General features: G+C 42.7%; 1 long non-coding RNA gene across 3 annotated transcripts in view; it reads left to right on the top strand.

Moving 5' to 3' along the window:
* Positions 1 to 10,178, top strand: part of LOC147365405 (uncharacterized) — a 28,878-nt gene extending 18,700 nt beyond the window's left edge. The window contains exons 3-4 of one of the 3 annotated variants that reach the window (XR_015135530.1): positions 174 to 240; positions 10,041 to 10,178. This is a non-coding gene — a long non-coding RNA (uncharacterized LOC147365405). Of the gene's footprint in view, positions 1 to 173; positions 241 to 2,769; positions 4,964 to 8,091; positions 8,223 to 10,040 lie in introns of those variants that run through there. The other 2 variants (XR_015135532.1, XR_015135531.1) reach the window with 2 other exon arrangements.
* Positions 10,179 to 15,149: the final 4,971 nt, after the last annotated feature.

Genomic DNA, 15,149 nt, shown 5'->3' with positions numbered 1-15,149 from the left:
CCCAAACCGTCCAAGTCCACCAGCGACAGACTTGCGTTTGCCCAGGTTTAAAAAGGATGCAGTAGTTTAGTGATTTTTTTACAAGTATAATTACACTTTTATATCTTTATATTAATCTTCCAAGACCTGGGTTCCTGGGCTTGAGTCTCTGAGTGTAATTTTCATCCTTTCAGGTTCAAGGTGTGTGATGGCACAAGTTGTCGGAAGAAATGCCCTGAACTAAAGTCTGGACAGATAAAGGTAGGGCTCATTGGTGTTCACGAAAACCTAGTAATGTTAGCATGGTGTATCCGTCAGTTTTGGGTGGATTATGCTGAGGTAACAAACAACCCCTACAACTCAGTGATTTACAAAAACAAAGGTTCATTTCTCAATCAAATTACATCTGCTGCAGGCAGCTTTAGCTCTACTCCACCACTGTTTTGGCTTCCAGGCTCCAGGTTGAAAGATCAGCTTTTGAGGGGCCATGCTGACTGTGTGCTGGAAACAACCTCGAGGGAGGAGGAGTCCTAATTTAGTGTTTGCTAATTCCATGATGTAAATACTCACAACCATGAAGGACTTCGGGTCACTAATGGTTTAACAAGTGACTTGCCAAGTTTCTGGACATGTAACAATCAGCTCTTATAAACCACTGGCGCGTGCTGCTCCTAAAACTGGAAACAGTTCACATTCCACATACCTAAGTTCCGCTCGCTTCAGTTCTACTCACATTCTGTTGACCAAAGCAAGTAACTTGACAAAGCCACTCAGTGGGGCCAGAAAGTATACTCCTCTTATAAAGACTTGCCAGTCATGTGACAATGGGCAGAGATTGTACTGTCCTTTTAAAAGAAGTTGAGTAAATAAATAACCCTGAATATTCACTGGAAGGAGTGTTGCTGAAGCTCCAATACTTTGGCCACCTAATGTGAAGAGCCAGCTCTTTGGAAAAGACTCTGACGCTGGGAAAGATTGAGGGCAAGAGAGGAAGGGGGCTGCAGAGGATGAGATGGTTAGGTAGCATGACCAACTCAATGGACAGGAATTTGAGCCAACTCTAGGAAATAGTGGAGGACAGAGGAGCCTGGTGTGCTGCAGTCTTGGGGTCACACAAAGTCAGACACGACTTAGCAACTCAACTACAACAAATAACTGGTTACAATGATACAATCCATTTTACTTACTTTGGTTCAAGTAATTTTTTTAAACCTCATTATTTCCATAAACTAGAGTTTATTAACAATCCATTAATGGGATTTCTCCTTACCATTCCAAGAATGATGTCAGAAGAAGAAACTGGTTGGATGTCTTCAAGGGGATAATTTGCAATGTGAATATTAGCTATTAGGTTACTACTTTTCTTTTCTCCCAAAAGATGCCCATACTTACCACTGTGGACATCTGATTAAAATAATTGCTGGTATAAGTGAATCAGATTAAAGGTTATCTCTTATTCATCATTTAATTAATTAATCACAAAATTTAATTAATTACAAAGTTTATTGTACCTGATGATCCTTTTAACAAGAGATCTTATCACTTTGAGTACCTTAAAAATCCATTTGACCATATAGTGAGACACATGGTATTTTTGTTAGTTCTAGTTAGTGCTATTTGAGTAAGAGTCTTAATTAAGACAACATTCCTGCCCTCAAGAAGAGTTTACTCCAGTGAGACAGACAAATGAACTCCAGGAAGAAAGTGAAAAATATTGTAAAAGGAGACCTTCTTGTGCAACACTAAACTGAGAACAACTATATCTTCCTGAAAGTGGCAACATTTAACCAAGAAAGAAACCTGTCTTTTCCGTGTCCAGGTCCACAAGCAACAGACTTGTGTCTGCCCAGGTTTAAAAATGATGCAGTAGTTTAGTGACTTTTCCCAGCATCAGGGTCTTTTCCAGTGAGTCAGCCCTTCGCATCAGGTGGCCAAAGTATTGGAGCTTCAGCAACAGTCCTTCCAATGAATATTCAGGGTTAGTTTTTAATTCAGTGTTTAAACTTTCTAATAATCTGAAATCTCTTGTAGTTTTAAATTAAAATTTAAATCAAATTATAAAATACATCTCCCTTGCCCCACACTCTTTGTTCAAATTTCAACAAGAAAAACACTCTTTAGTTCTTATTTTGGTGATAACCGTTTCCCTTTCATCGTGCTGTTAATGATAAATAAATAAGAGGATCTCGTTTCTGTCCCCTGCCCTGGAAGTTGGCAAAGCACAAGCACTTTCATTGATAATGCAGAATATTCACTCTTTAGATTCTTGCCAGAGATTATAACTTTCCAATCTGCTAGCTAATCCTTATCAAAAGTCCAGTTTGAGAACATTACTTATGGATGTTGCTTTAAAGACTTGAAATTATAGAGCTGTGTACCTAAACCACGCTCTTTGTATGCATCCTTCCTTTATGTGCTTTTGGCCTCTAGCTTTCTTTTCTTAGATGTTTTTGTCTGGTTTTGGTGTCAGAGTAATACAGTCTTACAAATGAATTGAGAAATACACCTTCCTCTTTCATAATTTTGAGGATTTTGTGAATAATTGGTGTTCTTCTTTAAATGCTTCTTGGAATTTAACAGAGAGGCCATTTAGCCTGAGTTTTTCTTTAAGGGGAGTGTTTTAAATGACTAATTCAATTTCTTCACCGGTTGTAGGTCTTTTAGATTGTCAGTTCATTCTTGAGGAAGTTGTGGTAGTTTGTATCTTTCTAGGAATTTGTCTATTTCATTCAAGTTATCTAATGTGTTGGTGTACAGTTGTACATAGTATTTCTTTTTAATTACTGTAAGGTTGGAAATGCCAGGCTGGGTGAAGCACAATCTGGAATCAAGATTGCCAGGAGAAATACCAGTAACCTCAGATACGCAGATGACACCACCCTTATGGCAGAAAGCGAAGAAGAACTTAAGAGCCTCTTGATGAAAGTGAAAGAGGAGAGCGAAAAAGTTGGCTTAAAGCTCAACATTCAGAAAACTAAGACCATGGCATCCGGTCCCATCACTTCTTGGAAAATAGATGGGGAAACAATGGAAACAGGCAGAGACTTTATTTTGGGGGGCTCCAAAATCACTGAAGATGCTGACTGCAGCCATGAAATTAAAAGACGCTTACTCCTTGGAAGAATAGCTGTGACCAACCTAAACAGTATATTAAAACGCAGAGACATTACTTTACCAACAAAGGTGCGTCTAGTCAAGGCTATGGTTTTTCCAGGTGTCATGTATGGATGTGAGAGTTGGACCATAAAGAAAGCTGAGCACTGAAGAATTGATGCTTTTGAACTGTGGTGTTAGAGAAGAATCTTGAGAGTCCCTTGGACTGTAAGGAGATCTAACCAGTCCATCCTAAAGGAAATCAGTCCTAAATGTTCATTGGAAGGACTGATGCTGAAGCTGAATCTCCAATACTTTGGCCACCTGATGCAAAGAACTGACTCATTGGAAAGACCCTAATGCTGGGAAAGATTGAAGGCAGGAGGAGAAGCGGACGACAGAGGATGAGATGGTTGGATGGCATCACTGAGTGGATGGATATGAGTTTGAGTAGGCTCTGGGAGTTGGTGATGGACAGGGAAGCCTGGTGTGCTGCAGTCCATGGGGTCACAAAGAGTCGGACACAACTGAGCAACTGAACTGAACTGAGAGCAGTAGTTAGCAGAAGCCTACAGTTTAGCTGTCTTAGAGAAAATTTGGAAGGTAGTTTGAGGAGCTGAGGATTAGGAAAGAAGGGTATGATCTAGCTACTTTTAATGCTGACATTAATAAATACAATATGGATCCAGGTTTTGTGGTGCTTGAAAGTTTATACTGTGTTGAGGACCCAGGTACTCTAGGCACTGGGGACATAAACCCATTAAATCATTGATTTAATGTATACGATTTACCCTGAATGACTGCATCCCATCCTTTTAACATATTATTCCCCAAATGGCAGCTTAGCTGAAACTTTAATAGGCTATCCTAATGATCTATCAGGCAATGTACATGTGTTACCAGTTCAGTTCAGTTGCTTAGTTGTGTCCGACTCTTTGAAACTCCATGGACTGCAGCATGGCAGGCTGTTGGGGGCCAGCGTGAGGCACTCCGCCCATGGCAAAGGTCATGGGGAAGGAGGCTCGACATATGCAAAGGCGGGATCGAGCCTCAGGAGTCCCCCTGGAAATCCTCGAGCATCTACCCCCATAACCAGAGCCTGCCTACCTTACTACTTTGTGCTCTCACCTACACCTCTGACTTTACGGGGGGCTGTCTCCCACCACCTCTTTCAGAGAAGGAGTTAACTTAGAGCTCCAGTTAATAATAATTCCTGGGTGTGACAAGAGTGTTTTAACCTACAAACTCCTCTGAAGGTTCTCTAGCCTGCCTGACAGGCTTGTCCGGCCACATGTGATTGCTCACAGCCTCCCAACCGTGAGAGGCACGAGATGCTTTAAACCTTCTAAAAACAGGTTCCTTAGAAAAGTTAGAAAACCATTAGTATAAGTATAGTGGGCTGATTAGAAATTGTATTGGTGAAGGGTTTTTCATTTATTGAGCCAATGTTTGCTGCTAAGTCTCCATATCTCCTGCCCTTACACACATTAATGAATATATAAAAGAAATAAGTATTAACCTTTGATATTAATCACGTTAGACCTTAGGCTAAGTAAATTCTTTCCTTAACTAAAACCCACTACACCCTCACCCTATAGGAATGTAACTTTATTTGGGTAGCATCTGTTTTAAGAATAATCACCCCTGGAGAAATAAGTGTCCTGGTTGACTGACCGCTGTCACAAGGAGAGGGTCATAAATTGTCAGCAGGCCCCCTGGCCAGAAGATGATGTAACACCCCTAAGACCTCTGTATACATTTGTATGAAGCACCTGACTTTGATAAAAGTCAGGACTGCTGACCCCACGTGACTTTTGCATAACATCTCAGTGTATAAAAGTAGACCATGGAAAATAAAGAATTGGGGTCAGTTCCTCAAAAGACTGGTTTCCCCATGTCTCTCTCTCTCTCTCAAACTCTGGCTGAGTCTCCATCTGGAGTGCAGAGCCCGCCATGCTTACTAATTATGCCTGGGCTTCTAAGATCCGACCAGGGAGGCCTCAGTGTCTCCTCTCCTTCGGGAGAACGGAAGGATGCCTGCAGTCTACGTAAGTGGTGCAAACTTCTTGTCTTGAAGTTTTATTGGTTTCCCACGTAAACCAAGCTACTCAGCTTTTCTCCACTGAATTTTCCTGCTGAGCTATCCTCATTCTATTACTCTTTATATCTCTAATTAATATCTAATTGAAGCTATTGTATCCTGATCCTCGCCAACGCCGTCCCTGCTTCAAACTCCCTGGATCAGCCGGGGCTGGACCCTGGCAGCAGGCCTCCCTTGTCCATCACCAACTCCCGGAGTTTACTTAAACTCATGTCCATCGAATTGGTGATGCCATCCAACCATCTCATCCTCTGTCGTCCCCTTCTCCTCCCGCCTTCAATCTTTCCCAGCGTCAGGGCCTTTTCCAATGAGTCAGTTCTTCACAAAGTATTGGAGTTCTGGCCAAAGTATTGGAGTTTCAGCTTCAACATCAGTCCTTCCAACGAACATCCAGGACTGATTTCCTTTAGGATGGACTGGTTGGATCTCCTTGCAGTCCAAGGGACTCTCAAGAGTCTTCTCCAACACCACAGTTCAAAAGCATCAATTCTTAAGAGCTCAGCTTTCTTTATAGTCCAACTCTCACATCCATACATGACTACTGGAAAAACCATAGCCTTGACTAGACGGACCTTTGTTGGTAAAGTAATGTCTCTGCTTTTTAATATGTCATAACTAGTTGGGTTAATATGTCATAACTGTCTAGTTTGGTCATAATTTTTCTTCCAAGGAGTAAGCATCTTTTAATTTCATGGCTGCAGTCACCATCTGCAGTGATTTTGGAGCCCCTCAAAATAAAGTCTGTCACTGTTTCCACTGTTCCCCCATCTATTTGCCATGAAGTTATGGGACCTGATGCCATGACCTTCGTTTTCTCAAAGTTGAGCTTTAAACCAACTTTTTCACTCTCTTCTTTTACTTTCTTCAAGAGGCTCTTTAGTTCTTCTTCACTCTCTGCCATAAGGGTGGTGTCATCTGCATATCTGAGATTATTGATATTTCTCCTGGCAATCTTGATTCTAGCTTGTGCTTCATCCAGCCCAGCGTTTCTCATGATGTACTCTGCATATAGGTTAAATAAGCAGGGTTAAATATAACGTATGTTATAGGGTCAGCCAAAGCTGCTGAATAAACCATTTTCCCCTTCACCTGTTCCTCATCTTAATTCATCAGAGGTGAGAATCCTCATCCTAATGCCACAGCACACCAAGGGTTCTCATCACTTTACCTACCACTGGAAATGAAATTCTTGTTACTATCTGATGGGTAAATAATCCAGTTCCAGAAAACCATCTTGAGGTTTGGAGATTCATAGGTTTTAAGTTTCTGCTTTCTAGGGCCACTCTGGTATCTACTTTTTAAACTTGGGTTCCCTAAATTCAGGGGCTTCCCTGGTGGCTCAGACAGTAAAGAATCTACCTGCAATTCAGGAGACCAGGTTCAATCCCTAGGTTGGGAAGATCCCCTGGAGAAGGGAATGGCTACCTCCTCCAGTATTCTTGCCTGGGGAATCCTAGGGAGAGAGGAGCCTGGCAGGCTGCAGTCCATGGGATTGCAAAGAGTTGGGCACAACGGAACAATACCACTCCCTAAATTAGTAACTAAAACAAAAACTAGGGTGCAGGTAGCTTGAGAGGTAACCACAGGATGATGGGGAAGCATGGAGAGTAATAAAAGAAATGTGTGCCAGAATAAAGAGTCTTTGTTTTGTTAACTGTAAGTAATTGTGTGCCTTTCAAATAATGTTTTCATTTTATATTTATAATCGTGAGTGTAACAAAAGGTATTCCCACATGGTGAACTGTTTTCGACCCTCACCTCTAGGTTTTTCAGACCCAACTTCTTCATTTTTTTAACTTTACCATTTTCTGTCAGTTAATGTGAGGAAAATGTTACTATAGACTTTATTTCATTGGTTGACTTTTGGCTTGAAGACTCAGGAAGTATTTTAAACTTACCTTTGAAATGTAACATTTTCACTACCCCTATATATATGAGTGTGAGTCTCTTTTGGCTTGAAACAGTGAGCTAAGCTTGGAGTTTATCCTGAAGGCATGCAAGAGAGGTACATAGTAAGATTTATATTTTAAGCATACCACTTCAGGGAAGGATGTGGGATGTGTTGGGGAAAAAAAACCTACTAGAGACAAGTAGACCAATATTGCAATATTGTGGACCAAAACTGAGATATTTTTAAGATTCAACCAATTCATCATGTAGCAGAAAATAATAAGCAAGAGAAAGGATGGATGACGTAATTGGTACATGTAACCACAGTGAAGTAGTGGTTCCATGTCTCCCTGCTGTCTTTTCCTGGCCATGGTGTGCTGGAGGAGCCTGGGCTGCTGCTCGGAGGGCACCATCCTTGTGGTCCCCACCTCGAAAGAGTAGTGCTCCCCAGGTGACCCCTTGCATGTCCCTGGGATAAGAGGGAGACACTGGTGGCAGAAAAAAAATGGCTCTCTTCCTATGGGAATTCTCAGACAGGCCTTAGAAATTTATTCCTGTTTCTCAGAACTATTAGGAACAAATAGTAGATGGGTTTATCTCAGAATTTCCATCCCTTTTCAGAATCCATTAGTCCACCATCCTGTATTTTGTTACGGTTTATGTGTATCTGTTTACCATAAACTATTACATGCCTCTGACTGTGCAAGGCTTGGAGTTACTCAGACAGGACCCACTGGACCCACTTCACATTTTCCTTCCCCCAGGGCTGTAAAATGTCTTATAAGGACCCACGGTGCACTTTCTGGCTGCTTCACTCCGCCCTGCGCTTGTAATTTCTGTTCATGTACAGTTGACTTTACAGTCAGAATCAAACCTACATGCTGTAGGACGTGCTAAGGAATGGTGATGTCTTAACATAGGAAATAACTGTTTTTCTAACTGCCACTTCTTGAAGGGTGGGGGGCAGAAAAGGCAAAGCAGCGTGAATGACAGCAATACAGGCCTTCCTGTTCTTACTCACCCACCAGGGTCCCTATCCAAGGCCTGTGTTTGGAAAGCAGACCCAGCTGGAAGAACGGTGGAAGGAGCCCCTGCACGGACAGCCTTGTCTGGCTGCACCTCCGTTGGACTCTTGCTCAAAGCACTGGCAGGGCTGGGGCGTCGGGGGTGGTGTTCATACTGCTGGTTTGAAGGCCTGATGTGACTGTTAGGGCGAGCATCTGGAGGTTTATCTTTCCAAGGGTCCGTGTCCCCTGCCATGGTCAAGGTTGACGTGACCTGACCCTGGTGATCAGACATTCCACACAAGTGTCAGAAGTTCTTCCTAGCTTCTTCTGCCAAAGGAAAATGATAAATGCACAAAAGAGCTGATTTGGCTCTTTTCTGAGATAGTTAAAAAGAATAATAACAACAAAACCATTTTGATTTTATGCTGTGTCTTATTCTGCAGTAGGAGAAAAGGAAACCATTGTATGTGTGGTTGGGGGATACAAAGTCTGGTTCATGGGTCTAGGGTCCAGCATCTTGTTCTCAGAGAAGCCAGGTCACGGGACTGCAGCCCGTTGGCTTCGTCTGGGTTGATGTGGGATGAACCAGGCTGCCTGTATCTGTGAGTGATTTAATTAATTTAAAATCTTCCTCTCTTCCCAACCACACATCCTTTTCATTCCTCAAGTCACCGCTTTTATGAAGACTTCTTAGACTGTACAAGGGGTATAGTCTAACTTGGAGGACAGAGGAAATTTAGATGAGAGAGAGCCTAGAAGGTAGCCTTGCCTTTGCAGCTCAACTGTAATAATCTTGGTGGCAGAAATCCGATCTCATGGTTTATATATTCCTGCCATACAGCTCAGCACAGTTCTGGGCAGACATTAGGTCTCAGTATGTACATGGAGGGATTGAAAATTCAAACGTGTAGTGTGCCACTTTTGTGAGGCATTTAGGATAGTCAGGTTCACGGTGATGGAAAGTAGAAGGGTGGGTTCTGGGGGCAGAGGAAGGGGAGTTCATGTTTAATGGGTACAGAGTTTTAGTTTGGGAAGATGAAAAAGTTCTAGAGATGGATGGTGGTGGTGGTTCCACAGCCATGGGGATATACTTAATGCCAGGGAACTGTCCACTTATTTACTTACATTTTGCCTGTTCTTTGCCATTATGATTTATTACAGGACATTGAATATAGTTTCCTGTGCCAAATCTCTTCATAGTGAAGTCTCACTTATGAAATAATGGGACTTAAATTTATGCCTTTGATTTTTACTTTTTTTGAAACCTGTCATCTTTCCAAGAAATGATTCATCTTTATGTGTCACGTGACTGGTTTTTATTGTTAGAACATGTTGACTAGATCCCTGACCCATGGTCTCCAGCTGGTTCTGTTTCAGACCAGTGTGTGCTGGTTTTACAAATGTGACTTTGTCATGTGGGTGTTACCTCCAGTGTCTTCTCCTTATGTCGTTAGCTACATGTCTCCAGGCGCCTGTTCTCTTGTGTGTGTTGTTGGAGGTGGCATGGATCCATGGGAAGGTCATGCCCTCTGAAATCAGCCTGCCTGCCTGTCAAGTGGCTGAACTTTCCTTTTCTTCTGTGTAGAATGGAGATAGTCTATTGTAGAGGTTTACAACTTTTTCTGTGAAGAGCCAGATAGTAAGTATTTTGGGTTTTACGGGTCAAGAGTCAAAAGTCTAGGAAAACACAAGGAAACAAACTCCTCTGATTTCTTAGAGAGAATTTCAAGATATAACCCTACAATATTTTGTAATACTCGTATTACAGGTATCCAAAAAGAGCGGAAACCTGTTTTGCTTAATTGAGGTTCAGAGTTAGTGTTCCTTGTTATTAAAGTTGCTTGCAAATGTGCATCTCTTCATCCTGGTTCAGGACATGAGAGCAAATGAGGTTCGGGGTCGGCAAGGCTGATGGGCTCGGTAGATGCGTGTGGTGAGAGATGCAGATGTTTTCCTCGGTGTATTTGCAGTGAACAATACCGTGAAGACACACAGGCTGTGGACGCTCTGTCTTTACGAGTTTGTGACCTTGTCTCCGAGGCCTCCTCGTGCTCCCGGGTGTTCTCATTTGCGTCCGTCGGAATGCACGTCAGCAGATCCCACATCCAGTTCCACCAATTTCATGTCTTCTCAGCTCTGCAAGGATTCTTTCGTGAGTTGTTAGTTGTTCCTCTCAGTCTGTGCATGGAGGCTCGATCTTCAGTCCCTTCCCAACTCAGCGTGAGGATGTTGACTCCTCGCAGAAGCAGCAGCAGAGTGGTTACAGGGACACCTGAGATCATCGAGAGCCAAAGAAAACCGCACCCGGTCATTTGCCTCCTTCTTAATTGATTTGACGTTGCTCCCAGTGTCCTTAAGAACAACTGGTCTCACCAAAAGGCCAGTGGTGTTAGATATATCTTCTCTGGATACACTTTTTCAGCTGCATCTTGTTGTGGCTTCTTTTTGGTCTTTGGATGTGGGATATCTTTTCTGGTAGATTCCAGAATTATTATTATTATTATTTTTTAATCTATGGTTGTTCAGCAGTGAGTTGTGATTTTGATGATTTTGTAAGAAGGGGTGAACCCACATCTTTCTACTTCACTATCTTACTGGTCCTACTTGAACTTTTTTCAAACCATCCACTTTGAAAGATTTAAATAGTAAATTTTATGTGTATTTTACTCCAAAAGAAAATAATGTTTTTTTAAAACGCACATACCATAGAAATTTGAGCCTCTTCCCTATTTCTCCGTTTAGCCTCTCTACCCAGTGCAAGGGTACAGAATCAATGTGTTGTGTGAATGAAATTTCCAGTTCAGGATTTTATTGACAGTCCAGTGGTTAAGACTTTGCCTGTCAATGCAGGGGGTTTGGGTTTGATCCCTGGTTGGGGGGCTAAGATCCCACATGCCTCGAGGCCAAAAAACCATAACATAAAACAAAAGCAATATTGTAACAAATTCCATAAAGACTTTTAAAATGATCCACATTAAAAAAACCTTTTTTTTTCAAAGAAATTTCCAATTAATATGCTTGCTGGGCAGGCTTCAAATACTGGGCTCATTTCACACTTGCTAGCTCTATTTTTTAAAACATGGGAACATTTGCATCAGGCATTTGGCTTAGATCTGTCTTTGTGCTTCGTGCCTGCATGAGAATGGTTAGGAAGGAGTCCAGACGCAACCAGTGTCGCCAGTGTTAGCGCTGCCCTCAGAGTCATAGGAAAAAGCAAGTGATGCCGTAAGTGTGGGTATATTACTTAAGATCCAAAACACTTGGTTTTGTTGCTCATCTGTAAAATGGGGACAATAATAGTACTTTCCTCCACTGAGCTGTTATGAGGGTTAAATGAGATGAATTACATGAGCTACCCAGGACCTGTCTATAAATGGCAGCTGGGTAGGTATTATTTCATTTTGTGGCTTCAGCATGGCTTTGAGCAGAATGCAAGTAGACTACTGGTCCTTGTAGACCCACAGTGCCCTTGTCTAGGACATGTAATCCCTCTTGTAACAAACACCTGGAAAATACCAGCTTGCTGGCTGGAGGAGCAACCTTGTCAGAGAGAGCCTGACAGCTCTTTTTTGCAGACTGACTTCCCTGCTCAGCCAGGCACAGTGCCAGCAGCTGCTGGGCTCGTAAGTCCCCTGTTGTGCTGTCTTTCGTTTAAATTGGAAAGATCTTGGGAAAGGACTGGACGAGACCCAATTTTGGCGGCCTTCTCACCAACTTGGTCAGGTGAGACCGGGTTTGGCGGCTCTGTCTCACTTTGGAGGTTAGAGTTGGGGAGGGCAGTTTCCAGGGAAGAGGATTGCTTTTTCCTGGAAAAAAAGCAGTATTGGGCCAAAAAAAAAAAAGAGCCTACCAATGTGCATGAGTGCTCTGGGTGAGTCAAAGGAAATCAGCCACAGGCCCCACCCTCAGGACATGACTGATGACCTCTAGGTCATGGACGCCTGTTTTCAAAGAACAGTTGCCTTTGGTTTCTTCTTTTCCCAGGGAGTTGAGCACATTGATCTTAAGGCTTTTCAAGGTTTGGCATCTAAAATTTTGACTTTGGTTTAATACGAAGGGGGAACTTACAGGTTGCAAAGACGAAACTGAAAAAAAGTGAAAACATGTAACGAAAAATACTTGAAATAAACTCAAGGCCTCATTAACATTCAATCAGCACTTCCAAACAGAAGCTATTTTTATATTCCTATTTACTAGCATGATATACTATGGTTATTTTTCCCCATGACTCAAGAGGATGGGATAGTTTCCCCTTTCTTCAAATAGTTCTTAGTTTGAATGTGACACAGAGTCCCCATTTTCCCCATAAATTGTATATTTATAGCACTTGGGAATAGCCAGAGTGCTGTGTGTCTCCTAAAAGTACTTCTGTATTTGAATTATGGAGGAAATGACTTAATAGAATTCTGAACTGTGGGCACTCTTGATGGAGCAGGAGCAGAGAGGAGAACAGGACTCCGTGTTCCAGGCCGGGGTCCTGTCTGTTCTGAACACCGTCCCTGAGGCTCCCCTTGGCCATGTGCGCCTTGGGCCGGGCGCTGGGGGCAGGCGGCCCAACTGGTTCGCCAGGCGAGGCTGTGGGCATGACCACAGGCTTCACATCATGGGCTTGGCTGCAGCTCTGCCCTGTACTGGCTCTGAAAGCTTGGGGCAGTGTCTTCTCCTTTCTGCTGCTTTCAGTGTTTCCTCTCTAAACTGGCCTAACAGGAGTGATACCTGGGGTTATGGTAAGAATCTGAATAACACAGGGGAAGCTCTTACCCTAGTGTTTGGCACGGAGGGAGCCATAAGAAATGGTTCTTGTTACCGAGGGAGGTTCAGAGCAGGGCGCTCATTATCTTCTGTCCCTTGCATCCTTCTTCCCGGTCCAGTGGACTCCTTTGGAAGTCCAGTGTTCCTTCCTGAGATCTCTCCTTGGGTGGAGGTGCCCTCAGAAACCCAAGTAGGATCCAAGGTGGGTGATGCGGCACAAAGACGGCCCTTCTAAGCCCACCTCGGTCCAGGCCTCCACTCCGCCATCGTGTGCGTGCGGGCTGGTCCTCTGCATTACGTGAGACATCACACGGTGGCCCGGAGCCAAATACATATTAGCCTGGAGGTCCTCCATGTAGCAGATGGCCCCTTTACAGCCCTGCACTCTAGGTGACAGTGGGCAGCTAGTGAGCATTTAGGAACTAGTTTTTTTTGTTTTTTTTAACTATATTAGTTTATGTTCTTTTTGGTTGCACCGGATCTTCTGTTGCAGTGCGTGGGCTTCCTCTAGTCCCGGAGAGCGGGGGCAGCTCTCTGGTTGTGGTGCTTGGGCTTCTCCTCGCGGTGGCTTTTGTCCTTGTGGATTACAGGCTCTAGGTGCGTGGCCCTCAGAAGCTGCAGCACCCAGCCTCAGTAGATGTGTGCATGGGCTTAGTTGCTCTGTGGCACGTGGATTGAAACCCATGTCACCTGCATTGGCAGGTGGGTTCTTATCCACGGTGCTACCAGGGAAGTCTAGGAACTTGGTTTTTGTTGTTGTTTATTCAAATGAGTTTTATAGTATAATTTATATACAAAGAAATGCTTCCGTTTTAAATGTAAAGTTTGGTGAGTTTTGAAAAAATGTATACCGCCATGTAAGTACCACTTGAATCCACATACAGAATATTTCCATCAACCCCCCAATGTTCCCTTATATCCTGTTCCATTAGTCTCCCCTTTTTCCCATCCCCCAGGCAACTGCTCATCTGCTTTCTGTCACTGCAGAAAAGTTTGTATTTTCTAGAATTTCACATAAATGTGTCAGGCTTCCAGTGCTTTTGAGAGTCATCCATATTTTTGCAGTATATCCATGGGGTCTTCCTACTTATTGTTGAGTTTTATTCCGTTATATAGATATGCCACAGTTTGTTTATCCATTCCCCTGGTGATGGGCATTTGGGTTGTTTCTGGTTATGTGTGTTGTATAGCTAAACATTTGTGTTCAAATCTTTGTGTGGATATATGTTTTAATTTATTTTGGGTAAATGCTGGGGGTGGAGTTACTGGGCAATATGGTAAATACAGTATATGTTTAAATTTATAAGAAACTTCCGGAATGTTTTCCAATGTAGCAGCAGTGTTTTACACTCCTACCAGCAATGTCACTGACCCTTGGTATTGTCTGCATCTTTTATTTTGGTCATTCTAGTGGCTGTGAAGTGGTGTCTTATTTTGGTTTTAACCTGCATTTTCCAAATGGTTAATGATGCTGAGGTCTTTCCGTGTGCTTATTGGTCATTCATATATCTTCTTTGTGGTGTCTTTGCAAATATCTTGCCTATATTTAATTTGTTTCTGTCTTCACAGTTGGATTATATTAGTTCTTTTTATATTCTGTGTATAAGTCCTTTGTGAGATATATATATGAATGAGAGGGAGAGGAAATAGTTCCTCCTATTCTGTGGCTTTATTCCTATTTTCCAGGTAGTGATTTTTTAATGGGCAAAAGTATTAATTTTGAAAAAGCCTTATGTTCCAGTTATGTCTCTAATGGTTTGTGGCTTTTAACCCTGAGAAATATTGGCCTATACCAAATTTACAAAGATTTTCTTTTAGGTTTTCTTCCCTGATAGCTCAGTTGGTAAAGAATCTGCCTGCAATGCAGGAGACCCAGTTCGATTCCTGGGTCAGAAAGACCCACTGGAGAAGGGATAGGCTACCCACTCCAGCATTCTTGGGCTTCCCTTGTGGCTCAGCTGGTAAAGAATCTGCCTGCAATGCAGGAGACCTGGGTTTGATCCCTGGGTTGGGAAGATCCCCTGGAGAAGGGAAAGGCTACCCACTCCTTGAGAATTCCATGAACTATACAGTCCATGGAGTCTGTCGCAAAGAGTTGTACATGACTGAGCAACTTTCACTTTCAAATTTAGTTTATGGTTTTCAATTTCATATGTTGTCTATTACCCATTATGAGTTAATTATTGAATATGCTGTGAGTTGAGACTCAATACTTGTAATTTTTGCAGTGTCCCTTTCCCTATGGAAATGCCTGGGCACCTTTGCTGAAAATCACATACATTTGTGGGTCTGTTTCTGGATTGTCTCTCTTCTGTTGATCTATGTTT

The sequence above is a fragment of the Bos grunniens genome, chromosome 10 (assembly GCF_055505025.1).
Source record: "Bos grunniens cultivar Pamir isolate PY7600 chromosome 10, Bosgru_T2T1.0, whole genome shotgun sequence".
NCBI lineage: Eukaryota > Metazoa > Chordata > Mammalia > Artiodactyla > Bovidae > Bos > Bos grunniens.
The sequence above is the reverse complement of the archived record's forward strand: the minus strand, read 5'-3'. Positions and strand labels throughout refer to the sequence as shown.